We start from the raw sequence: 26,352 nt of genomic DNA, 5'->3' as shown, positions 1-26,352 counted from the left end.
ACTGCCATTATATGAACTTCATATCCTCCTATCTCAATGTCTGTACTTTAACCAATCAACCTTTTACCCCCAATCGGGGATATTGCAGATTATGTATTCTTTATGCCACCTGACCTTAAACCGAACTTCACACCCCTCGATAATCTGTACATTATTCCCCGATAACCAGAAACTTCGATGCTTAAACTCTGTACGGTTCACTTTTTTTAAACATCATCTTAACACATTTTTTTAATTTGATTCCTTAACAGTAGATGGCGCCAATGCAACTCTAGTAGTTTTGCTTTGCTGGGTTTTTGAACTGCAGAGAGAGAAGTTACAAGTGCAAATGAAGGCTTGGCTTGATTTGAAGATCTAAAATCTTGAGCAAGCCCCGAGCAGTAGAATAGCATCTCCTCAACATCAGCAGGTTCTTAGCAGCCCGGTCACGGCCCGGCCCCTGTCCACTGGGCGGCGTCGTGCTCTCTCTTCAGCTGCTGAAAAAGGGCCATGCAGAAGAGCAGCAGGAAGCAGCAGGTTGTAAGAGACTTTGTGAATTTTAAATCTATTTTCCTGAGTTTATAAAAAATTCTTTCTGGTCTGTGCTGCATCACGGAAGCACTCTGAAAAATGATTGCCATGATTTGAAAGACCAGGCTGGAAATGTCTGAGCTATAGAAGAAGCACAGGGATTATTTGCTATTTTACCATTTTTGATCCTCTACCCCAGCCTTTCTTTTTTTTTTTTTTTTTTATTTACTTTGGAGCAAATGTTACCCCTTCCTCTCTGGGCATTCAAGGTCCTTCCACCAGCAGAAACGGCATCATTCCACTGCACAGGGCTGGCCCAGAGAGCTATTCCATACACCCTGGGCATGTGACTAATATACAGATGTTGTCAAAGAGGCAACAGGCAAAGGGGCATAACTAAGACTACGTTGCCATTATGCTAGACTCCTGGAATCCGCTACACTCATTCATTATGAATTTCTGAGTCGGAGATGACGGGAAGGATTTGGCCTTTGACCTTTTCATCAGAGGTCACCAGAGTCTTATTGGATTTCAACCAGAGAGGTACCCTTGTGAGCGACGCTCTTTGAAATTTGGTAAATTCAAGCATTATGGGCTGCTGAGTACAGGTGGAGAGCCAGCCACATTTACAGTGTGACCATTTTTATCATGGGTCACCAAAAGGTCCAACAGTTGGAGGCATCCTTGCCACTGAACCATTCTTCCTCTCTAGGTGAGCAGGTGAGCTACATGCACCAATGTAATTGCCACTTCCGTTTAAAGGCTGCACTGCACGCAGCTAGTAAGATACACTGCAAAAATGTCACATAAATTATCATGAAAATTTGCCAGCCCAGGCACAAAATCCACTTGGCTCATCTATATCATATGATAGTAACTGAAAAAATAAATAATATTTTACTTGTCTGTCAAAAAAAAAAAATGTTGCCCAGCCCAGTACAATTGTGCACAGCTGGTGAATGTGAACGTTCCCATCTCCGGCTTGTGAGCGCACATGACTAAGGCTTGGTCTACACTACCCCCCTAATTCAAACTAAGGTACGCAACTTCAGCTACGTGAATAACGTAGCTGAAGTCGAAGTACCTTAGTTCGAACTTACCTTGGTCCACACTCGGCAGGCAGGCTCCCCCGTCGACTCCGCGGTACTCCTCTCGCCGAGCTGGAGTACCGCAGTCGACGGCGAGCACTTCCGGGTTCGACTTATCGCGTCCAGACTAGACGCGATAAGTCGAACCCAGAAGTTCGATTTCCAGCCGTCGAACTAGCGGGTAAGTGTAGCCAAGGCCTAAGTTAGGTGTGCAGAAGGGTCTTGCAATGCGCAGGCACTCCCTATGAAATGTGGAGCACCCTTCATTCCCAGTGAAGTCAATGCTGGATTGGTCTCTTGGGCATGAACAAGCACACTTACCCGGGGCTGAAAATCAGAATAAATAAATAATATTCATAATAATTAATTTAATTAATTAATAAAGCCACCAGAGCTTGATCCAACTTCCACTGAAGTCAGTGTAAAGACTCCCATTGGCTACATTAGAAATTGGATCCGGCCCAGATGACCTGATCTAAAACCCACTGAAATCAATGGAAAGACCCTTATTGACTTCAATGGGTGCTGGATTGGGCCCATAGTCCGCCTGTATGTGTGTGCACACGCAACACTACAATGTCAAAGAAGGCAGATCTTCGGTATGTTTCCATGAGTGATTCTTTTGAACTTACCATTAAATTTGTCCTCAAAAAGTTTTGGTTTTTTTTGGTACACTTGAAATTAACCTATTTTTCCATCTATGCCGTGTTTAGCTAAAGGTGTCTGCTGTCCAGGTTTCAATTTAGTGTCCTCAATTTAGCAGCAGCCAGCAGCTAATGCATCTGGTTAGCAAGCTTAGCCTTTTCCCAGATCTGTATGAAATTAAATAGTGCAAATATCCTCTTCTTTCCAGACAAACGAAATATATGTACGAAATGGTTAAATCTAGCCTTGAAAATGCAGCCAATCAATTATATTGTTTTACTAGGTTTGGTTTGCATTCTTTTCTGACTAGTATATTCATGACCAGCTGATTTTTAGAAGCAGTAAAAATTCTCAAGCTTGTTTTAGGAAAGGTTTCAGTTACATGACCTGTAGTTACCGTTGTTAAAGCATTTGACGCTGTATTTAAAAACAAGAAATTCACTTTTATTGCGTAGAACATCAGTGCAGTTAAATATTATTTCACTGCCCATATGGTCTATGGTTTTAAAAAAAACTTCCGTGCAGTTAATAACTGAGCAACATGCAATTTGCTCTTTCAAATGTGACCTTCAAAACGGAGGTCTTAACTGCTCTGCATGGACATTGTGTCATAACTATAAAGGGAAGGGTAACAGCTCTCCTGTGTACAGTACTATAAAATCCCTCCTGGCCAGAGACTCCAAAATCCTTTTACCTGTAAAGGGTTAAGAAGCTCAGGTAACCTGGCTGACACCTGACCCAAAGGACCAATAAGGGGACAAGATACTTTCAAATCTTGGGGGGGGGAAGGCTTTTGTTTCTGCTCTTTGTTTGGGAAGTTGTTCATTCTTGGGACTGAGAGGGACCAGACATCAATCCAGGTTCTCCAAATCTTTCTGAACAAGTCTCTCATATTTCAAACTTGTAAGTAAACAGCCAGGCAAGGCGTGTTAGTTTATCTTTGTTTTCTCAACTTGTAAATGTACCTTTTGCTAGAGTGTTTATCTTTGTTTGCTGTACTTTGAACCTAAGGCTAGAGGGGGGTCCTCTGAGCTCTTTAAGTTTGATTACCCTGTAAAGTTATTTTTCCATCCTGATTTTACAGAGATGATTTTTACCTTTTTCTTTAATTAAAAGCCTTCTTTTTAAGAACCTGATGGATTTTTCCTTGTTTTTAGATCCAAAGGGGTTGGATCTTGATCCACCAGGAGTTGGTGGGAGGAAGGAGGGAGGATGGTTAATTTCTCCTTGTTTTAAGATCCAAGGGGTTTGGATCTGTATTCACCAGGGAATTGGTGAAGAGTCTCTCAAGGCTACCCAGGGAAGGGAATTAGCACATTGGGAGTGGTGGCAGCGGACCAGATCTAAGCTGGTAGTTAAGCTTAGAAGTTTCATGCAGGCCCCCACATTTGTACCCTAAAGTTCAGAGTGGGGAAGCAGCCTTGACACAGTTGTTAAAGCATTTGACGCTGTATTTAAAAACAAGAAATTCACTTTTATTGCGTAGAACATCAGTGCAGTTAAATATTATTTCACTGCACATATGGTCTATGGTTTTAAAAAAAACTTCTATGTAGTTAATAACTGAGCAACATGCAATTTGCTCTTTCAAATGTGACCTTCAAAATGGAGGTCTTAACTGCTCTGCATGGACATTAGGAATGTCACTGGACTTATGTGTGAGTGGGGTTGCTTCCAGTGTCCCTGAGCAATATTTCCCCTCCCCTCACTATAGTGCATAGTTCTGTGCTCTGCCTCCTCCCACCCCAGAGTGGGCTGAATTTTTGTGGCACCGCAGGTGCAAAGCAAAAAAATGACCATAGTTGATGTTTCCTTTCCAGGTGACTTTTAATAGGGAAGTTAGTGACATTTAGATGCAGCCCTTTCTTTAAGAGCCAAACTTTGCTATTAGATATGCACTGCCTGTGTGTTGGTTTTTGTCAGTATTAAAAACAGAATTAAAACCCACTTCCTCACTTCCCTTGGGATTCAACAGAATTCTGCCCGGCAAACTGCACAAACCTTCCACTCCATGATGTCCAAAAGTGTTTGCAGAAATTGGGAGCGATGCAGGCTGTTGCTCATCCCAAGTCAGTTGCAACTTAGATCTCACACCAAAGAGAACACTTGTAGCCAATCCTATACTAAACTGTCTAAAGACTTATTAACTAGGAAAAGAAAATAAGAGTTATTTACAAGCAGGTAAACACACACACACACATACAAATGAGTTAGTCTTAAGTTTCAAAAGGTAATAGAAGATTCCTTAATAAGAAAGCTCCATATGTCCCTCAAGACTAACCCAGGCTAACCACTGGGGATCTCTTGCTTATGCCTAGAAAACCTAAGCAGCATAGAGATACAGTTTCTCCTTGTCAAGGATTTTTATTCCCTTCCCCTTTCTCTGAGGATAGGTCTTACTACAAAAGTATATCGGTATAACTACCTTGCTCAGGGGTATGAAAAATCAACCCCCTGAGCAACGTAGTTATACCGACCTAATCCCTGGCTGTAGACAGAGCTATGTCAACAGGAGAGTTGCTCCCGTCAACACAGCTGCTGCCTCTCGAGGAGGTGGATTAACTAGGCCAACCTGTCGGTGTAGTAGTGTCTTTACTAAAGCGCTATCGTGGTGCAGAAACAGTAGTGTAGCTAGCGGGGTGCAGGGGAAGCAGCTGCTTCCCCTCACCCCTTTTCCCAAAAGCGGCGCCTTTCCAAAGGCAGCCGCCGGCCGGAGGAGCAAGGATGGCCGCCCGCAGCAAGGCCGGAGGAACGAGGGGGGAGCGCAGGCTGGCCACCCACAGCACGGCCGGCAGCCATGGGGGGGCGGCGGGCGCGCGGCCGAAGGAGCAGGGGGGCGCAGCATGCGGCCGGGCCCCGCAGCCGCGGCTGGAGGAGCGGTGAGGGGCGCAGGCTGGCTGCCCGCAGCGCAGCCGGCAGCCATGGGGGGGGCGGCGGGCACGCGACTGGAGTAGCGAGGGGGGCGCAGCATGGTGGCCGGAGGAGTGTGGGGGGGGCGGCAGTCAGCAGTGCAGCTGGAGGAGGAGCCAAGGGGGGGCGTGGCCGAAGGAGGAGCCAAGGGGGGCACCTTTTTTAGGTTTGCTTCCCCTCCTCTTAAAAGCTGGCTACGCCACTGTGCAGAAGCACTGGTTCAACTGTGCTGCTGCACCATTGTACGTGAAGACAAGCCCTAAGCTGCCAATTCAGCTGATGGGAGGAATTCACTTGCAAGTCTCCTCTTCATCGGGGGAGGGGGAAGGATGGACCCGAACAATCAGTGAAGTCTTTTGTCCTCTGATGTTCCACAATAGTTCATCTGGTGTCCATGGACCTTCTCTGTTGGACAGGACGGCGATAACACCTCCGGCTGGAGATTAGTATTTCACGCTACGTAGTGCTTCTCTCCTGTCTGGTGATTTACAGTTACAGAGGCTTATAATGCAAACACTCAAGTACTAACTTGTAACATGGGATACAGATATTAGAAGTGAGGTTAATGCAAGGGGCACTGACAAAAATTTGATAAAGTCTAAACACTAAGCACATTTGTATAATTCGAATACCTATTTTAACAATACTAGCATGCAGGTGAAGCAGACTGATTCCAGCTATGTGTTTGTCAGTATTCAAGAGAGGCCTGGGGACCTTGTTGGCACAGAAAGTACAAGCTTTCCAGCTACACAGAGTTCTTCTTCAGGTCTGGAGAAGGAATCAGAGTGGGTTGGGATAGATTGGTAAGCAGAAGGGGTGAGGTATGTTGGAGACGCTCAGTTGAAATGGACAATTGGGGGGTTGATTGTTATGCAGACAGGGTTTGAAGTGGACAATTAAGGGTGGCAGGCAGTGTGGTCTGTTATACATTATTGTAATGAGCCATAAAACCAGCATCTCTGTTAAGTCCAAGGTTGTTGGTGTCCAGCAGACTTCTGAATTTAAGCTCCCAGGCTTGGCTTTTGAGAGTTGTGCAGGTTTCGTTTGAGGAAAGGCATTTGAAAGATCAGAGATGGGATCATTTGTGAAAAGTGTTGGCACAATTTGTAACACACCATACATCGCCTGCTACCGTTAATTGCCCACTTCAGACCCTTTATGCATAACAGTCTAACCATCTCCAACGTGCCCAACCCCTTCTGCGTAACAATGGCTATGTCTGGAGAAAGGGTAACCTGTTGCCAGTCTCTTAAGGGCTGGTGGGAGCATGAAACTGAAGCCGAATGTCCCAGTAACCAAACCCTGGCAGTGGCAGTGGCAAGGAATCCAGCCTTGCACCCCGTGGCCCCCTGCTCCGGATGCAGACACCAAAGCGCAGTCTTTGCTTACCAGAGGGATGACTGGAGCTCAGCCCACCTCTGCCCTGGGGGTGGGGCTCTCAATGGGCCGAGCTCCCTGGGGTGCTGCTCAGAGCTTGTCTGGAGCGGGCCTGCACCCAGTCGCTCGGAGCACTGGGACAAACGTCACAGCCCTGGGTGAAAATGCCACAGCCTCCCCGTTACTGTATGTAGGGGCTGCTCTCTGGGCAGACACTGGGGGGCACCGGGGCACTGGGAGGGGGACAGGGCTCTGTCCTGCTGCAGGGGCTTGCTGCGTTGGAGAGGGTCCCTGCTCTCAGCGCGCCCCCTCCCCGCCTAGCACCTGGGTGACCTGGGTGGTGAGCTACGGGTTGCTGCCCCCTGCTCCTCCCAGCACAGCCCTGCCTGCAGCCCCGGGGAGAGCTTGCCATGCAGGGACAGCGGAGCTCGCAGGAGCTCGCCAAGTGCAAGGGGACAGACCGTCTTGGAGCTCGCGGCTTTAGATACGGGCGGGGGGAGGCAGCTGCCAGCATCCAGTGCGCCTGGCGGGAAGAGTCAGGCCCCGGCAGAACAGCTGCTGCGGCTGAGCCCGAAGGTGAGCACTGCTCACTGTGCTTCCCGGTGCCTGGCGCTGCACATCACCCAGCTGAGAGCTGCCTTCCGGAGCCTGCAGGTGAGGGGCGCCCTGTTCCCGCCATGCCCATCCACCTGCAGCTCCTCCCCCCCCACCTATCCCCTCCTCTCCTGTGCCCTCTTCTCCAGCAGCGCCCAGCACTTCCCCAGCAGCAGGCTGCGTCCCGGAGCAAGGAGGACCCAGCTGTAAAGCAGCCCACTTGTATGATCACCCCCCGCTCTCCCCCCGGTGCCCCCAGCCTGCCCCGGAGAGGCGCCTCCATGCGCTGGCAGAGGTTCTGCTTCGGTTCCGGCTGGGCTTGGCTCCTTGCCGGGGGCTGGGGCTCCCCATCTCTGTGCCATTCCTGAGGGTGTCAGGAGCTGGGGGAGTGGGGAGGGAGAGAGATTCACTAAATTCTAACGGAAGACAAGAGAAGTTTACAAGATCCATCACAAGGCCCCGGAATTGCCTGTTGCCCATTGGGAAAGGTGGCTGGTCAAAGGCCTCAAGCTTTCTGGCTATGTAAAGACGTGAGGGCGAAGTTCTGGGGCAGGGCAGCAAGAGGAGTGCCAAAGGATCTGGAGAATACAGTGCCAGGAGCCGGCCATCACTCTGTGCCTGACAGGGGGAGAACCAGGGAATCAAAAATCTGTAAGGAGACCACCAAACGTGTGATTGTTCACCCCTCCGTGGACACGACCACACCTCCCCAGTAAGACAATGAAAGCTGAATATTTGGGCTGTGTGTGTGTGAGTGTAGGTTTGCTATTGTGTCTACTAAGAAACATGACAGAGCCCTGCTTTGTTTCAGCTCAGTGCCAAATACAGATTCAATGGGCTGCAATTAACTTTTGTGCTGCACAGGAACAAACACAATAAAAATGCAGGGGTGGAGGTGGGGGGGTCCAGGAGGGACAACTAACTCAGTCCCACAGCCATGATTTGGAGGGCATGAGTAGGATGGTAAATAAATGCAAGCGACAAGGTACTGTCATCTTCAATTAGTTACTGCCCTTATGACAGGATGGAGAGCAACCCAGCGTGGGATGAAATGGATGTCTCTATTTCATGCTTATTAGTAAAGCCAGCTGTAGAAAGAAAATCCTTGCTTCAGTGATTGGAACCAAAAACTTGGCCTAGGATTTTGTCTATAGAAATGCAGGAAGGGGGCATCCACATCCCCTTTACTCTGAAAAGCAAGGTAGCTCAGTGGTTTGAGCATTAGCCTACTAAACCTGAGGTTGTGAGTTCAATCCTTGAGGGGACCGTTTAGGCATCTGGGGCAAAAATTGGGGATTGGTCCTGCTTTGAGCAGGGGGTTGGACTAGATGAGGTCCCTTCCAACCTTGATATTCTATGATTCTATTACAGAGTCTCCAGTGTCGTGTGTTTGACATCAGTTAAAAGGTCACAAATTCCAGAGCACGGCATGCTCAGCTGGTAATATTTATGCTATTTTCATTTTCCTGCAGGCCTGAAACTAATTCTGGGCCTCTTCCCTGTCCCACTGAACTCAATGACTAAACTCCTCCTTATTCCAGTGGTGCCGGATCAGGATTTACAGTTGTAAATGTACTCACTAGATTGGAACGAGTGACCCACTGAGATAGTGGGCACAGCTTTCAAAGGCAGAAAATCATTTTCTGGTCAAGATGTTCACAGGTGTGAATTCAGATGACAATGGAAAAATGTTTTACCCATGTGTTGCAGGTTCAGTGATGTAGCGAAATATGGGCAGGGTAAAGCAAGAGGGTGGAACATAAGACTACGGTTAACACATTGTGCAGCTTACAGGCAGGGCCAGATTTGCAGAAGCACTCCGCATCCAGCAGTTCCTGTTGTGACACTCACGGGCAGATATTCCCCAAACCCAATGTGCTGGGCTCGTTTGAAAATCTGGGCACTTATTTTGGTGCCCAATAGGAAGCTGAGCTCGTTGGAAAATGTAGCCCTTTCTGCTGTCCCTCCTTGGATGTCATTGTACAGAAATAGATTGTATACACTGGCTCTTCTAGTGTTTGATTACACGTTAGCGTGCGCTGATTTTTTTTCCCAGAGATGATCCACAGTAATACAAATAGAACAAGCTGCTCCTACGATTCCTCTTTTGTTCACAGATGATAAAGTTAAGGTAGTTGGAAGGTTCACCAGCCCAAAGCATAAACCCCCTCAGACTCCTGGCCTATGGAGTAATATTAGAAACCAGTGATTTCCCTAGCAGTTTTTAGATTAAAAAGGATGATGCCTTTTCGATGTGGACCTCGCTTTGGGTTGGGCTTGTCCAGGTGCTTAAAGTTAAGCACGTGCTTTGCTGAACCAGGGCCTGAAAGAGAATTGATATAAAACTAATTGCTGAACTGGGATTTTAGATACGTGTTTAAGCACTGTGCTGAACAGGGGCCTATCGATCTCAAAGCCCCTCTGTTTAGAATGCTCTGCTTCCTGATCTAGACTGAACCCTCAAACAATCCCAGCCATCTTCACTGGTAGTTCAGAGGACGTAGGGAAAGGCGTCTCTAAGATACCCAGGGCTCAAACCTTAGCTGTCTCAAGTTGAGCAACCCAAACCAGTGGCAATATTTGAAAATTTGGCTGCCAGAAGATCTTATTCCTAGTTATCTCAGACTTCCTTGATGACTTTGGGCAAGTCCCTTATGCTGTCTGTACCTCAGTTTCTCCATTGGAAAAATGGAGACAATACCCCCTCACATGACTACTGGGAGGCTTAATTCATGGATGTTGGTGCTCTGAGATCCTGGGATGCAAGGTGCTATAGCAGCACAAAATATTATTGTTTATTAATACTAATACACATTTACTGAATAACATAGCTGGAGTCAACGTACCTTAGGTCTACTTATTGCGGTGTCTACACCGCCCTGGGTAGACGGGAGAAACTCTCCCGTTGACTTACCTTCTGCTTCTCGTTCTGGCGGAGTACCGGAGTCAATGGGTGAGCTATCAGCAGTTGATTTAGCGGGTCTTCACTACACCCGCTAAATCAGTGGTTCTCAAACTTTTGTACTGGTGATCCCTTTCACATAGCGAGCCTCTGAGTGCGACCCCCCTTATAAATTAAAAACACTTTTAAATATATTTAACACCATTATAAATGCTGGAGGCAAAGCGGGGTTTGGGGTGGAAGCTGACAGCTCGCAACCCCCCATGTAATACCCTCGCAACCCCCTGAGGGGTCCTGACCCCCAGTTTGAGACCCCCTGCGCTAAATAGACCCCTGGCGGATTGATCGCCGCAGCGTCAATCCACAAGAAGTGTAGACAAGCCATAAGGGCAAAACTCCTTCTGTGTATAACCTGGGTCTACACTAGGGGCCTCTGTCACCAAGGCCGACTCCAGGCCCCAGCTAAGGAAGCAGGTGCTTGGGGCGGCCAATACAAAGGGGCGGCACTTTGTCCGCTGTTGGGGCGGCACGTCCGGGCGGCAGGTCCCTCAGTCCCTCTCTTCCTCTTTGATCTGCCGCCGAAGTGCCGCCGAAGAATGGAGCGGCGCGATTGAGCTGCCGCCGAAGTGCTGCCGATTGGCTTTTTTTTTTTTTTCTGCCGCTTGGGGCGGCAGAAAACCTGGAGCCGGCCCTGTCTGTCACTACAGCTGCACTGGCAAAGCATCTGTCTTAGGCTCTGTCTACACTGCGTACCTTACAACGGGGCAGCTGTGCCGCTGCAGACGTGCGGTTGTAAGATGCGCAGTGTAGCCGCTCTTTGTCGCCAGGAGAGAGCTCTCCTGGCGACAAAATAAAACGACCTCCAATGAGGGGCGGTAGCTTCATTGCCGGGAGAGTGTCTCCTGCAGCCGAAGCGCTGTCCACACCGGCGCTTTTCATTGTTAAAACTTCTGTAGGTTGGGGGGGTGTTTTTTTTCACACCCCTGAGCGATAAAAGTTTTAACAAGGAAAGTGCTGTGTAGACATGGCCTTTGTCTCTCTATAGAACAAAGATTTTAGAGCTCATCATACAGCGGTCTCTCAAAAGTGAGGAATGAACTGTGTGCAGTGTTGTTGTAGCCGTGTTGGTCCCAGGATATTAGAGAGCCAAGGTGGGTGAGGTAATATCTTTTATTGGACCAACTTCTGTCGGTGAGAGAGACGAACTTTCGAGCCACAGAGCCTCAATGCACAATTCAGCTGTACATCTCTCTATCCTAGCAAGGGCCAGATTGTGAACCCCTTGTCACCCTGCTGTGACTTTGGTGGTCTTAGTCATGTGACTACTGGGAGCCGTGGAGTCCGTGTCTAGCCGCGTGTTGTGCTGACTATTAGTTTAAAGTGTAAAGGATAAGTGGGATCATTACACCCCTGTGCTGTTATTTAAAAAAGAAATATATTTGTAATCACTGTGGCTCTCCCAGATGCTCAAAAGTATTTAGGTGCCTAACTCCCATTTAAAGTAATGTGAGGCTATGGGCCAAGTACTGCCAGAAAGTCCAGGTAAAAAATAAAATTGGCTTTGATCTTGGGATCGAAGAGCATAAAAACACAGGACTGGTAGGGACCTCTTGGTGTGGAGGGGCAGAATCTTGCAGAAACACTGAGCTGAATTCTCTTCTCACGTAGGTGTAAGTGTGGAGTAACTGCACTGACTTCGGTGGAGCTGCTCTGGATTTACTCTGGTGTGAATGATTTTTAGTGCCTGCCTAAATGGTGCCAATGAGGTCAGATTTTATTGGTTTTCATATGTGGACACAGTCCCGCCATCCAATGGAAAGAATCCACAGGAGGAGGCTTCAGGGGAGGGGGTGGAGGTGGAAATCTCTGTGCGTTTTCCCTTGGGAAGTTTGCCCCAAATCCTTCCACCAGGGACGGGTTGTGATTGCACCTGCAGAATGGGCGGCACTGCCATTCCCTGATAGCCACAGAAAGCTAGGGCTGTCCATGTGCTGGCCCGGGGACACTGTCCCCTTCCTTGGCTCCATGTCAGCACGGTTCCAGCCAAGCTGCTGAGACCCCTTCCCCGCACTCCATGCACAAGGGCCATCAGAACAGTTCATGCAACCTCTGATGGCATTAACGTATCGCTCTTCTTTTTACCCACTGGCATCTTCATATCTGCCAACTTTCCCCCTCCTGGTTTGTCATGTCACCATCAGTGGCTTGCCCTCTCCCCAGCATAGGGCACTCTTTACAGTCCAGCGGGCAGGGTGGGGGCGAACAAGTGCTACTCATGGTATGCCTACACTGCAATCCGAGATGTGACTGCAGCCAGGGTAGACACACCTGTGCTAGCGTGGCTACAAATGGCAGGGAAGACATGGCATGATGGGCTTCAGCACAAGCTGTACAATCCCACCCACAACTCTGGGTACTAATTCATGTTGTTAACCCACACTGAAGTCCATGTCGCCACATCTACACTGCTACTTTTAGCTATGATAGTGCAGGTGTGTCTTCCCTAGCTGCAATCACACCTTAGATTGCAGTGAGGACATATCCACAGAGGCATGCGCCCTCACAGGAAGCAGGGAGATCTGTGTGGCGGGTCCCTCCCCTGCCATTTATGCTGTGGGGTATGAACCCACCTGCTTGCCCTTGGAGGATGGTTTGCTGGTATGTTTTCTTCTCACTCACTGTGAAGGTCTGTTTTCTCAGGCTGATTTTGAAAGCTGCAGGAGGTACCCAGGTGAAGCCAGCACAGTAAAACAAAGTACATTAAAAACCCAGCTCTGAGTTGGAGCTCAGCGAAGCCAGATCAGCAATAAAATAGGAGTAGTGGGGTGTTTTCTTTTGGAATTATATTCTACTTAGGTTCTAAAAACTCTCCTAATTATTAGGATAAACTGATGGAAAAGCTGACGTCAGCTGGGACAACTAATGGGGAGAAATATAAATGTGTCTGTGGCCACAGGAGAGCATTACATGATGTCTCACTCCAGATTTCCCATGAGTCATTTTCCTCCTGGTCAGGATTTCGTATTGAGCTGCAGGTGGCAATTGTCTGAGTCTCTCCACATACCAAAACTGCAGTGAATGTGTGTGTTTCAATGCCACTTTGAGAAGTACCAACAACCGTATTTCTCTGCATCTAGTGGAATGAGCACTGCACTGAACATCATACCACGTGGGTACTAATTGCAGCTCTGGCCCATGGTTCATGCTGGCTTTGGGAAGAAGACCATAGGCCGGATTCGGCTATCATGCCCAGTTGCCCAAGTACATTGATTTCCGTAGGAACTGTGGGAGGTCAGCACCTTGGAAAATCTGGCCTACACTTTAGGTGCCTCACAAGAAGTTTACTATTGATGCCTGACTTTAGACACCAAAGTTGGAAAGCTTGGTCCTTATCTAAGGATAAGGCCGTTGTCCGTAGCCAGATTGTAAGGCCTAAAGCCTAAGGCCTTCGTCCGCAGCCAGATTAAAAAACCAGCAGCCATGAGCTGAGAAGCGGGAAGTCACATCCTCCCGTTCCATCTAAATTACATTAAAATAATGTCATATCAGGCTGGTAAGAAGGAGACCCCGTCCTAATGGCATCCACTATCACCAGATAAGGGGTAGGTCTATACTTACCTCCGGGTCCGGCGGTAAGCCATCGATCTTCTGGGATCGATTTATCGCGTCTTGTCTAGACACGATAAATCGATCCCGGAAGCGCTCGCCATCGACGCCGGTACTCCTGCTCGGCGAGAGGAGTACGCGGAGTCGACGGGGGAGCCTGCCTGCCACGTCTGGACCCCCGGTAAGTTCGAACTAAGGTACTTCGACTTCAGCTACGTTATTCACGTAGCTGAAGTTGCGTATCTTAGTTCGAAGTGGGGGGTTAGTGTGGACCAGCCCAAAGAAACAGCTCTTAAGCTGGTTAAAGAAAACGTAGTTTGACAGCATCCTGTCTGGCAAGAAACCACTTCTCAATAGTTGTGGTTGTGAAATCCTCATTTCTTTATTGTTTTGTCATGATGGTCCCCACCTCTCTATTGTTTGTCTATATGATCTCTGTCTGGTTCTTTGATTGTTTCTATCTGTTACATAATTAATATTGCTAGGAAATGAATTAAGGTGGTAGGGTATGATTGGTTTGAGAATTTTGTTAGGATTGGTTAGTAAAATAATTGGCTAAGGTATAGGTAAGCAGGACTCAGGTTTCACTATATAAACTGGGGTCCAAGAAGGAGACCAGCAGAGAAGGAACAGAAAAAGAAGAAGGAAAAGGAAAGACCTGGAAGAAGAAGAACTCACATCCAAGACACAGCCTAAAATCAGAGCTGCTAAGAATCCTCTGCACGACTGAGACGTGCAGCAACCAGAATCCAGACGAGACTGACCTTGCCTGGCCAACGGGGAAAGTTCGCCTGCCTGATAAGGATTGGTGAACTTAGCAATGTACGCTTAGCATGTGTATTCTGCTTGGTAATTGTCAATACAGAGAGGATAAGGATATTATTGTGTAAGGTAAAAGTCCTGCAAACCTGCAGAAAATTATGCCCTGAGCCCTAGGAATTGGGTAAAGGTGGGTACCCTAGAGGGTGTGTAACAGAGAATTTTGTGTGGGTAACACTTAATATCTGTGCCTCAGTTTCCCCAGCTGTAAAGTGGAGATAATGAGATTCTGCTCCTGCCCTAGGACACAAGAGTGGAGGCATTTTTGGAAACCAGGTCTGTATCCTGCAAACCGGGTGATCTGCCTTTTCCTTTCCACCTGCTCTGCCCAGCAGCCCAATCCAACTCCCACTGAAACCAATGGAAAAACATCTGCTGACTTCAGTGAGAACTGGTTAGGGCCACAGGCTGGTAAGAAGAATGGACAGTGACTGTCAGTGTATTGACATGGTCATCAGCTGGAACAAGTTACAGGACCGTTTAAATCTAAACCTATGATGGTTGAAGCCAATAGCCATAATTAATCACAGTTGTTGCTAGCATTTTCACCCATGCAGTAATTGTATAAACAGCCTTTTCAGTACACAGTCATTAATGATTTTCTATCTCAAGTGTACTTAAATGTTCAGGCAGTTAAAGTAGTCAAAGGCTCCCATCTTTCAGTCTTGGGCAAACCTCTTGATGGCATCAGCAGGAATTTGCCTGAGTAAGGACCAGAGAACATAGCGATTGTAAGGTGTTTCCCAAAACAGAGAAATCAGCTTCTGTATCAGTCCTTGGCAGTTCTCTGATAGACAGTCAAAACCTGAAATTAAACGTTCAGCCTCCTGCAGTGTGTTGGTTTCCTTCTCGGCAGTTTCCTGAGCACCAGCAGCAAGTGTGAAGGTGTTGAAAAGCACCCTGCTGTGCTGTGGTTCAGCTGTAGCACTCTAGAGGGAAACACCGCTGTAGGCAGATTAACAGCTGATATTCGCATTGACACTGGGGGAGTGCTGGATCGACTGTCAAACATAGGCAGGGCAGGGCCGAAGCTCTTGCAACTGCAGGCAGCTCAGTGGAAGTACGGCTTACAGCGAGGTCAGTTTTCATGATCCCGCAGTGGATCTGAGGCCCTTGTTTCACTGCACACTGGGAAATCCATAGTATAGTATTATTAGGGCTGGGGAAACCTGTGGTTTTGACAAAACCATTTTATTTTTGGTTGGCTGTTCTGCTTTCAGTGGGAAAATTAAGGTTTTTTTGGACAAACTTTCAGTTTTTGCTTTTCTAACAAATTTCTCCATAGGAAACAGCCCATTTTCAGACTCTCTCTAATCATTATCAGTGTAGCACTTTATGGGCATGTGGTCTTTCATGATAAGGAAAACGTGCCAGACAAAGAATAGGGGCCCAAATTCTGCTTTTCACTTTTACCAGGATAAATCCATGCCAATGTCACTGAAATCAAAGGCGCTACTTTGCATATACACCCCAGCGTAACGAAGGTGCTGATTCAGCAAAACACTTAAGCCCCATTAAAGTCAAATATGTGATTAAAATTAAACTTTGCTGAATCAGGCCTTAGTTCTTGTCTAGAGTTTGCTGGTTTGTTGTTAGATCTGTACCAGCAAACCCTTAATTTTAAGCACATAATTGACTTCAGTGGTTCTTAAGATAGGGTTACCATATTTTAATTTTTAAAAAGGAGGACACTCCATGGGGCCACAGCCCTGCCCCAACTCCGCCCCTTCCCCCCCAGCCCTACCCCAACTCTGCCCTTTCCCCTCCCCCGGCCCTGCCCCAACTCTGCCCCCTCCCCTGAACGCTCCGCCCCCTGCTCCTCCCCCTCCCCTGCTTCCCGCGAATCAAATGTTCGCGGGAAGCCTGAAACAGGGAGGCAGCAGGTAAGCTGGGGCTGGGGCTGGGTGCGGCGTGGCCCAGTCCGGCCCCCCTGGCCGAGCGGCTCCCTCCGGCGGCCTGCTGGCCCAGGCCAAGAGGCTCCAGCCCCGGCGTCTCCCGTCCAGCTCGGCTCGGGCCCTGGGGCGCCGGCCCCCGGCCAAGTGCCCGTACCCCCGGCCCCGGCTCCGGCCGAGCACCCGGCCCCCGGCCCAGCACTGTGCCCCTGGCCTGGCCCCTCGCCCAGCACCACGCCCCCGGCCCCGGCCCAGCCCCCGGCCGAGCACTGCGCCAGCCCCCGGCCCCGCACCCATGGCCTCGCGGCCCCGGCCCCGGCCCCAGCGGCCCCCGGCCCAGCACCACGCCGGCCCCGGCCCCGCACCCCTGGCCCCACGGCCCCTGCCTAGCACTGCCGGCCCCGGGCCGGCCCCAGCCCCACACCACCGGCCCCAGCCCCAGCGGCCCCGGCCGAGCACCGCCGGGCCCTCCCTCCCTATTTTCCCGGACATGTCCGGCTTTTTGGGATTTTCCCCTGGACGGGAATTTGAGGCCCAAAAAGCTGGACATGTCTGGGAAAATCCGGACGTATGGTAACCCTATCTTAAGAGGTAACTATAACAGGACCATTTGGAAATAGTGACGATAATATAATAACATTTAACATTCCTGTGGGGGGAAGAACACCTCAGCAGCCCAGCACTGTGGCATTTAATTTCAGAAAGGGGAACTATGCAAAAATGAGGAGGTTAGTTAAACAGAAATTAAAAGGTACAGTGACTAGAGTGAAATCCCTGCAAGCTGCATGGACACTTTTCAATGACACCATAATAGAGGCCCAATTTAAATGTATACCCCAAATTAAAAAACACGGTAAAAGAACTAAAAAAGAGCCACTGTAGCTTAACAACCATGTAAAAGAAGCAGTGAGAGATAAAAAGGCATCTTTTAAAAAGTGGAAGTCAAATCCTAGTGAGGTAAATAGAAAGGAACATAATCACTGCCAAAATAAGTGTAAAAATGTGATAAGAAAAGCCAAAAAGGAGTTTGAAGAACAGCTAGCCAAAAACTCAGAAGGTAATAACAAAATGTTTTTGAAGTACATCAGAAGCAGGAAGCCAGCTAAACAACCAGTGGGGCCCCTGGCGATCGAGGTCCAAAAGGAGCACTTAAAGACGATAAAGTCATTGCAGAGAAACTAAATGAATTATTTGCTTCAGTCTTCACGGCTGAGGATGTTAGGGAGATTCCCAAACTTGAGCCATCCTTTGTAGGTGACAAATCTGAGGAATTGTCCCAGATTGAAGTGTCATTAGAGGAGGTTTTGGAATTAATTGATAAACTTAACAGTAACAAGTCACCGGGATCAGATGGCATTCAACCAAGCATTGTGAAAGAACTCAAATGTGAAATTGCGGAACTATTAACTATGGTTTGTAACCTATCCTTTAAATCAGCTTCTGTACCCAATGACTGGAAGATAGCTAATGTAACGCCAATATTTAAAAAGGGCTCTAGAGGTGAACCCTGGCAATTACAGACCTGTAAGTCTAACGTCAGTACCAGGCAAATTAGTTGAAACAATAGTAAAGAATAAAATTGTCAGACACATAGAAGAACATAAATTGTTGGGCAAAAGTCAACATGGTTTCTGTAAAGGGAAATCATGTCTTACTAATCTATTAGAGTTCTTTGAAGGGGTCAACAAACATGTGGACAAGGGGGATCCAGTGGACATAGTGTACTTAGATTTCCAGAAAGCCTTTGACAAAGTCCCTCACCAAAGGCTCTTATGTAAATTAAGTTGTCATGGGATAAGAGGGAAGATCCTTTCATGGATGGAGAACTGGTTAAAAGACAGGGAACAAAGGGTAGGAATAAATGGAGAGGGGTAACTAATGGTGTTCCTCAAGGGTCCGTCCTAGGACCAATCCTATTCAACTTATTCATAAATGATCTGGAGAAAGGGGTAAACAGTGAGGTGGCAAAGTTTGCAGATGATACTAAACTGTTCAAGATAGTTAAGACCAAAGCCGACTGTGCAGAACTTCAAAAAGATCTCACAAAACTAAGTCATTGGGCAACAAAATGGCAAATGAAATTTAATGTGGATAAATGTAAAGTAATGCACATTGGAAAAAATAACCCCAACTATACATATAATATGATGGGGGCTGATTTAAATAACTAATCAGGAAAGAGATCTTGGAGTCATCATGGATAGTTCTCTGAAGATGTCCACGCAATGTGCAGCGGCAGTCAAAAAGGCAAACAGGATGTTAGGAATCATTAAAAAAGGGATAGAGAATAAGATGGAGAATATCTTATTGCCTTTATATAAATCGATGGTATGCCCACATCTTGAATACTGCGTACAGATGTGGTCTCCTCATATCAGAAAAGCTATCCTGGCATTAGAAAAGGTTCAGAGAAGGGCAACTAAAATGATTAGGAGTTTGGAACGGGTCTCATATGAGGAGAGATTAAAGGGGTTAGGACTTTTCAGCTTGGAAAAGAGGAGACTGGAGGGGATATGATAGAGGTATATAAAATCATGAGTGGTATGAAGAAAGTGAATAAGGAAAAGTTATTTACTTGTTCCCATAATATAAGAACTAGGGGCCACCAAATGAAATTAATGGGCAGCAGGTTTAAAACAAATAAAAGGAAGTTCTTCTTCGTACAGCACACAGTCAACCTGTGGAACTCCTTGCCTGAGGCGGTTGTAAAGGTTAGGACTATAACAGGGTTTAAAAGAGAACTAGATAAATTCATGGAGGTTAAGTCCATTAATGGCTATTAGGAATGGGGTCCCTAGCCTCTGTTTGTCAGAGGGTGGAGATGGATGGCAGGAGAGAGATCACTTGATCATTACCTGTTAGGTTCACTCCCTCTGGGGCACCTGGCATTGGCCACTGTTGGTAGACAGGAAACTGGGCTGGATGGACCTTTGGTCTGACCCAGAATGGCCGTTCTTAAATTCTTATGTAAGGCTACGTCTTCACTACCCGCCTGAATCTCTCGGGGATCGAATTATCGCGTCTCGTCGGGACGCGACAATTGATCTCCGAATCGACGCTTGTACTCCACCAGCACAGGTAGGAGTAAGCGCCGTCGACGGGGGAGCCGCGGCGGTCGATTTGCCACCATCATCACAGCGGAGTAAGTTGGCTCGGATATGTCGAATTCAGCTACGCGAATAGCGTAGCTGAATTTGCGTATCTTAAATCGATCCCCCCTCCCCTGTAGTGAAGACGTAGCCTAAGAGCCTTGCTGAATCAGGGCCTCAGTTACAGTGGTGTATATGGAAAGTTGAATGCCCTCTGGCCAGCGCTGTAGAATTTTTGCCCTTGTTACTCACTTGTAGCAGAACAGATGCAATTCCTCTACACACAGACACTTGGGCTTGGTCTACACTACCCCCCTAATTCGAACTAAGGTACGCAACTTCAGCTACGTGAATAACGTAGCTGAAGTCGAAGTACCTTAGTTCGAACTTACCTTGGTCCACACTCGGCAGGCAGGCTCCCCCGTCGACTCCGCGGTACTCCTCTCGCCGAGCTGGAGTACCGCAGTCGACGGCGAGCACTTCCGGGTTCGACTTATCGTGTCCAGACTAGACGCGATAAGTCGAACCCAGAAGTTCGATTGCCAGCCGCCAAACTAGCGGGTAAGTGTAGCCAAGGCCTTGGTTCAGAATTCAAGGAGTAAATGTGGATTTGATAGTGACAGCGGGTCCCTTTGTTACTTCTGTCAAGTTCTGAGAATCATGTAAACTGCTGAGGTCATAGCTCTGACCCACTGACAAAATAATGTTCTGTCCTCTTGATGATAAGCCACAGACTCCAAGTAGCTCTTTTTGAAGTGAAATCTAAGGTGCGTGTCAGCACTGATTAAAGGAAAGCTTTGTAGGAGGCTGGCTTGGGCCTTGATTGCATCAGCAGCACCAGTAGTCAAGGTACTGGGTCTCTTGAGCTGTCAGCTGGATGATTTAGAACGACTTGTGTAGGGAGTAACAACTGGAGTGGCAAAGTGCAGTGTCAGAAGCCGCTAAATAACTTTTCTGGGCTGGTTGCACTTAGAGCTGGTAAATAACAGCAGCGGTATCACGAAGTTGATTGAAAGGTGCTATCTGTTGGGTTTTTTTAAATAGACGTGGGTTGAATTTATCCTTGGGTAACTCAATTGAAATCAACAGAATAACCTCAGGGTTGATTTAAAAAGGAGAATGCCATCTGTAATGTTACACCCTTTATCACTTTCACTAAGCAATTCAGAACCATTGGAGGAGGAGAACTGGATGTAGTGATGTTAATCCTGATACACTAGTTTTATTCATACTTAAAAGAGCAAAAAAAAAAAAAGACTCGTCTTCCCGCTGCTCTTTTATCTCGACCTATTTATCAGTCTTTATGTCATGAAGCCAACACAAACAAGAGAAAGACATTTATTTATGGTGTTCTTTTATTTTTTCAGTGCACAATTCAAGTCTGGGAAAGTTTTTCCTGCGGAAACACACATTTATTTTAAATTCATTTCTCTACATTTTATTCTTGAATGGATTATTTTAAGAAATGGTCCCATTTGGGCTTTTCTTCTTTTTGTTTTTAAATTCAAGAAACTTTCTGAATTCATGGAAAATTGGAAGATTAAGTGAAAACGTCATGCATTGGTGATAAACAGAATTAGGTCAATAAATGCGGACTTGAAACTATGCAGTAGGCTCTTCTCTGTGCCGAGCAGTATCCTAGCAATGTTTTCATTGTAAATAATTTAAGTTACTCTAAAATATTTGCTTTGGCTTTCACTCCGTTTAAATGTATGTCACACACTGGGCTGGTGTTTGTATTGTAATTAGAATTATTTGGTTTGATGGCATTCCTGCTTCCATGTGCAAACAAGTTAGTTCTGGGAAAATCTCACCTGGCCAAAAGTTAAAGGGTCCGATTTTTTTTCATTGCCCTGAACTTTGTCGTCAGTTACACTAGTGCCAAGTGAGTGGAAAAATGCTCCCGTTCTGATCTACTAGCGTTTTGCACTGGTGTGACTTTCACATGCTGTTGGACAATGGAGAATTGAGCCTATGTAATTGTAACCCTCACACCTCTTGGGTGGGATGTTCTGTCCCATCTAGTGGCACCAAGACCATTTAGAGAGCAATTCTACAGCCTTAGCTAACAGGTCATTGGCTTTTAGCTCATGCGGTAGAGGTTCATGCACTAAGCTCTAGAGGTCCCTGGTTCGATCCTGCCCCTTGACGACTGGGGTCTGTTGGCATTACATAATATTATCAGCGCCAGTTAAAGTCAGTGGCAAAGCTTCCATTGACTTCAGTTGGAGTAGGTTTTCAATTTACAAATTGCATTGAAGTCAGTGAGAGTTCTGGGTGTATGAGAAATGAACAAAGATCTGGACCCTATAGATGATCAATTGTGGCATCCATTTTCTCCTGTAATCAGCCAGCCATGTAAATTCTCAGCAGGCTGTTTTTCTGTTTGGTTGTTTTTAATTGGTTTGAATGAATTGAGTGCTAATGACAGGTCCTGAGCTGACAGTTCGGCAGGTTGAAGTCCAGTTACTCAGCGCTCAGATGCTATGATGGCTGGTATACGGACGCCTAGAGAGAAATATAAAGCTGGCTGCACATTTTTTCACAACCTGTATCTCCTTGTGCAGTCCCCGCAGCCATGTACCGAGCCAGGGGATGCACAGAAGGCCCAGTGTCACAGGAAGCACGAAGTATGGTTTCTTTTCAGGTTGCTGTAGATCTGTGATAGGTTTCAAAATTCAGGCAGGATTTCTTCTGCGTGGCAGGGATTTCAGAATCCAGGGCTATTTCAAAAACACACTAGTTTGTAGACATGGGGAGACCCCATTCAAACTCCCCAATTCAAATATCTTCTACCTTTAGTCTCTGGAAGCACCAGCTACAGCTGGGAGCAAGAATAACCTGTGGGGGAGGAGGGGTGAGGAGGGGAGTTGCTGTTCTGTCATTGGTGGGTCAGGATGGGAGGGGGGTGGATCATTCCTCTCTGCCCCCTCAGAAAATGAAGGCTGCTATTCGTGAGGCCTGTAAAGGTAGCTTCTGTGGATTCTAGAGAGTACCCAAACTAGGGCACAGTGGTCCATCCTGTGCCCCCATGCTGCGTGCAGGATTTCTGATGGCCGCCAGACGTTGGGCCATAAGCTGCATGATGTGCAGCTGCGCAAAGCACACGCGACAATTCCCTTTGCAAATGCTCGTTTTCAGAACTTAATACAGAGAGCACCACATGTTAGTGTAGGTGGGCTCCTGACGCCCCCGAATCAGTGCAAATACGTCTGAGGCCAAATATTTGACTTATGACTGCTCCCTTCTTTGGCGCGATTGTCCACACACCTCATGTGAGTGCCGGTGCACTGGACAGGCACTCCGCTAGCAGTGTGATGGGGGCTGTATCAGAACCAGAGGAGGACAGAATAGGGTAAGTGGTCACTTTAGAGCTCATCTGCCCACACAGCTTAGCTGACCCCTTATGAAAACTCCTGTTCCCATCTTCCGTGTTTTTCAGTAACGTTTGTTCTCATGTGCCCAGAACCATCCCGAGTGCCTGGCCAGGTAATATAAATATAATATATGGAGATATACCTATCTCATAGAACTGGAAGGGACCCCGAAAGGTCATAGAGTCCAGCCCCCTGACTTCACTAGCAGGACCAAGCTGCGAGTTCCTGAGGTCTCTTCGGACAGGGAAGCAGGAGAAATGCCCCGCACCACACCGGGCTTGGGGCTTTGTGGCTGCCTGAGTGCAGAGCTGCGGTCTTGATGTAGAATGCCTGGGGACAAAGAAGCGCTGTTCAAACTGGTGTGGATACACCTGTCAGCCTCAGCAAATGTGTTCAAAGGTAAAGCAGCCGAGTTCTCTGCAGCTCTGGGCTAACCTGTCGTTCTGCATCATGATGAATTAGTGTGCTCTGCAGTAATCAGAGGTCATTATTGTTACAGAAACAATAGCTGTTATTCCGTGGCAGCTCTGACAGCTAAAGAACGTGGCGGCCTGTGAAAAATGTAGACGGCTTAATCTTCTTGTGTTGAATAACATTTTCCTGTGTTTTCTTGGGAAATGTTCACACCGACGCCGGGGAATGGGTGCTGTGTGATCTGCTAACGGGGTGGCTGGGTGTGTGCTTAGTTACTGGGAACGGAGTACTGAGCCCTTCACCAATCCGCCTGTCACAAGGCGACTGGCCCTTAAAGGGGAGATGGGTCCAGCCCCACCTGCGACACTCAGCTCACCTCCAGGTGGTCACGCGACTGACAGGCCTCCTGGGGTGGGTGAGGTAAAAACACAAGCCTCTGAGAAGCAAGAGAGGATCTGTGAAAGAGGGCTGGAGTGCAGCCTGGTTACTGGTGAGATGGGGAAGCTGGTTTGAACCATTGCACAGCCCCAGGGTGGAGGATGGTGGAATCTCTTAGCTGGGGGGGCAGCAGGGCACAACCCTTGGTCAGAGGCTGTGGAATTTCTTAGCCAGAGGGAAGGTGTGGGCCTGATGAGCCAAAAGAAACTGTATGTTTATAAAGACATAATAAATTGGACCTGTGGAGGGTAAACTGACTTAGTACTTTGGGCTGGGAACAAGTGATTTGGGAGAAGCAAGAGGGAATTGAGGGTGGTGGGCCTGTCAGGCCACGCTGGGGCAGGACCTGGCACGCTCCAGGGTGGCACCCTGCCACACATCCTCAGTCCAAGTGCACCCCAGGTCAGCAGTGCCTGCCCCGCTCCTGGCTCTGAGGTGGCCTGTGTGAAGTGGCCTGTCTTGTTTCATTCTCGTGTCTGTGTCACAAAACACACTCCCAGAGTTAACGCTAAGGGTACATCTTCACTACCTGCCAGATTGATTACTGCCCGCCGATCCATCGGGGATCGATTTATCGCGTCTCGTCTAGATGCGATAAATCGATCCCCGAAGGTGCTCCCCGTCGACTCCGGAACTCCACCAGAGTGAGTGGCGGTAGCGGAGTCGACGGGGGAGCCGCAGCCGTCGATCCCGCGCCGTGAGGACCCCAGGTAAATCGATCTAAGATACTTCGACTTCAGCTACGCTATTCATGTAGACCCCACAGTGTAGACCAGCCCTAAGTGTCACCTCTGCGTAGAGGCCAAGGGAGGAACTGACCTCAGGGACCCAACTATCCTCTTGCCTCCTGGGTGGTCCTTCGGTGAGGGTTGAGACACTGTCAGTGGGAACTTTCGCCGTTTTGTGCATACACAAAGGAATTCAGGCTCCTGGGCTCTCAATCAGGCGCATTTCAGCTAAAATTCACACAACCACCCAGTAGCGGATTAGCCACTGGGCCACCAGGACCTGTGCCCAGGGGCCCCGTCCAATTGGGGGGGCCCCGGAAAAATGGGTGCCCCGCACCCTGACCCCACTCCACCCACCTGCCTGGCGATCCTGCTGGAGAGCAGGGGGAAGCCCCCATTCCCTGCTTCCACTTCCTGGCAGGAGCACCGGGCTGGGGGGAGGGGGCAGAGCAAGCCCCTGCGCCCCGACCCCATTTTCCCAGCAGGAGCACCAGGGGAGGGACTGGGGGGGGGGGACTGCAGGCAAAAGAGGCAGGGAGGGGCCCCCACTTGCTCTGGCCCAGGGCCCCAAAACACCATAATCCACCTCGGAGCCCACCTGATTACTACCCCACCTCCACACACGCTGCTGCAGCTGCACTCTCTCTGCCTGTTTGTCATTTTCAGGTGTCCCATTAAAGCCTAGACCTCGCCTTTCTCGAGGACTCCAGTGGACCCTTGAAGTATCATGGAATCCAAATGCAACATGTCTGTGGAGCCTGTATTTTATATCCTGCAGAAAAGGTGGAGCTACGGGATTCAGCCCAGGGAAGACGAAGCTACAGAATGGCAGATGGAGAGATTGCTTAGTTCCATATTTATGGTTATTTATGCAGAGTGCATCTTCATAGGCAGTAGAACATATGGAAGTCCAAAGGGCATGTGCCTGCTGTATCTATTTATCTCCACTCTTTTATAGAGGAAAAGGATTTATGAAACATCTTGTTTATGAGAGTGTTCTCGAGGTGATACCCACATTATTTTAACAACTTCAGGGAGGGTCATTTCACCAGCAACTGTAGAACTCTGGGTCACTGAGCTGGTTACTCCAGTCACTGACACTGCAGCAAGATGGTTACTTCTGCCTATTCGAACCTTATCCATACAGTAGCTAATGGAGAAGGAAGGCTGGCTAGAGAGAGACTGGCTGGCCTTGTGGTTAAAGCACTAGACTCGGACTTGGGAAATCTGGAGTGACTTCCTGGCTCTGCTGTGGACCTCCTGTGTGACCTTGGGTAAGTCCCAGTCTCTGTGCCTCGGTTTCCCCTTCTGTAAAGTGGAGCTAATAACACTTCCCCAGCACAGGGGAGTGGCGAGGGTATGCTCAGTGATGTTTGTAAGGCATTCAGATATTGCAGGGAAAGAGGTTATATATATATAAAATACACACACACACACACACACACACACACACACACACATCATGGGGTAGACCATGTAATTGACTCATTTTGGGTGACTCTTCCATTGGCCTTTTTAAGTCCTCTGGCTTTGTCTGTGGATGTAAACTGCTGCTGGTGGCATCATTTTGTCCTGCTACATTTGTGTAAGAGGAGAAATGACAAAGAATGCTAAAAAATTGGGACTGTGGAAGACCCAGAAATCCAAGATGCTGAGCAGATATTTACTTGTCAGAGCCTATTAACCTGCCTTTTTACTAACTGCAATATCTGTGTCAATCAAACTCTCAAACTCATATTCCTGCTGCTTGTTCTACAGAAGAAGTGTAATCATGGTTATTTTGCTCTGATGCCACCTCTTTCCTCTGTGTTTTTCAAGCATGAAGGCCTGGCTGGTATCTGGCAGCGACGTGGGTACATATATGGGGGAGAGTGTCAGAAACCTCTCCATGGTGCTCCCCCTGTGGAGTGGCCAGGCACATTCACAGTGCCTCCTAGTGGCCACCCAGAGGAGGCAGGAGAGA

The 26,352-nt window shown here is 48.0% G+C and overlaps 1 long non-coding RNA gene across 8 annotated transcripts in view; it reads left to right on the top strand.

Moving 5' to 3' along the window:
- The first annotated feature begins 2,140 nt into the window (after positions 1-2,140).
- Positions 2,141-26,352, top strand: part of LOC135973633 (uncharacterized) — a 46,631-nt gene continuing 22,419 nt past the window's right edge. For 3 of the 8 annotated variants that reach the window (XR_010590565.1, XR_010590564.1, XR_010590566.1), the window contains exons 1-2: positions 2,143-3,146; positions 25,056-25,663. This is a non-coding gene — a long non-coding RNA (uncharacterized LOC135973633). Of the gene's footprint in view, positions 3,147-25,055; positions 25,664-26,352 lie in introns of all 8 variants that reach the window. The other 5 variants (XR_010590562.1, XR_010590563.1, XR_010590568.1 and 2 more) reach the window with 4 other exon arrangements.

The sequence above is a fragment of the Chrysemys picta genome, chromosome 9, assembly GCF_011386835.1.
Source record: "Chrysemys picta bellii isolate R12L10 chromosome 9, ASM1138683v2, whole genome shotgun sequence".
In the NCBI taxonomy this organism is placed as follows: Eukaryota; Metazoa; Chordata; order Testudines; family Emydidae; genus Chrysemys; species Chrysemys picta.
Note: the sequence above shows the minus strand (reverse complement) of the source record. Positions and strands in the feature narration are given on the sequence as shown.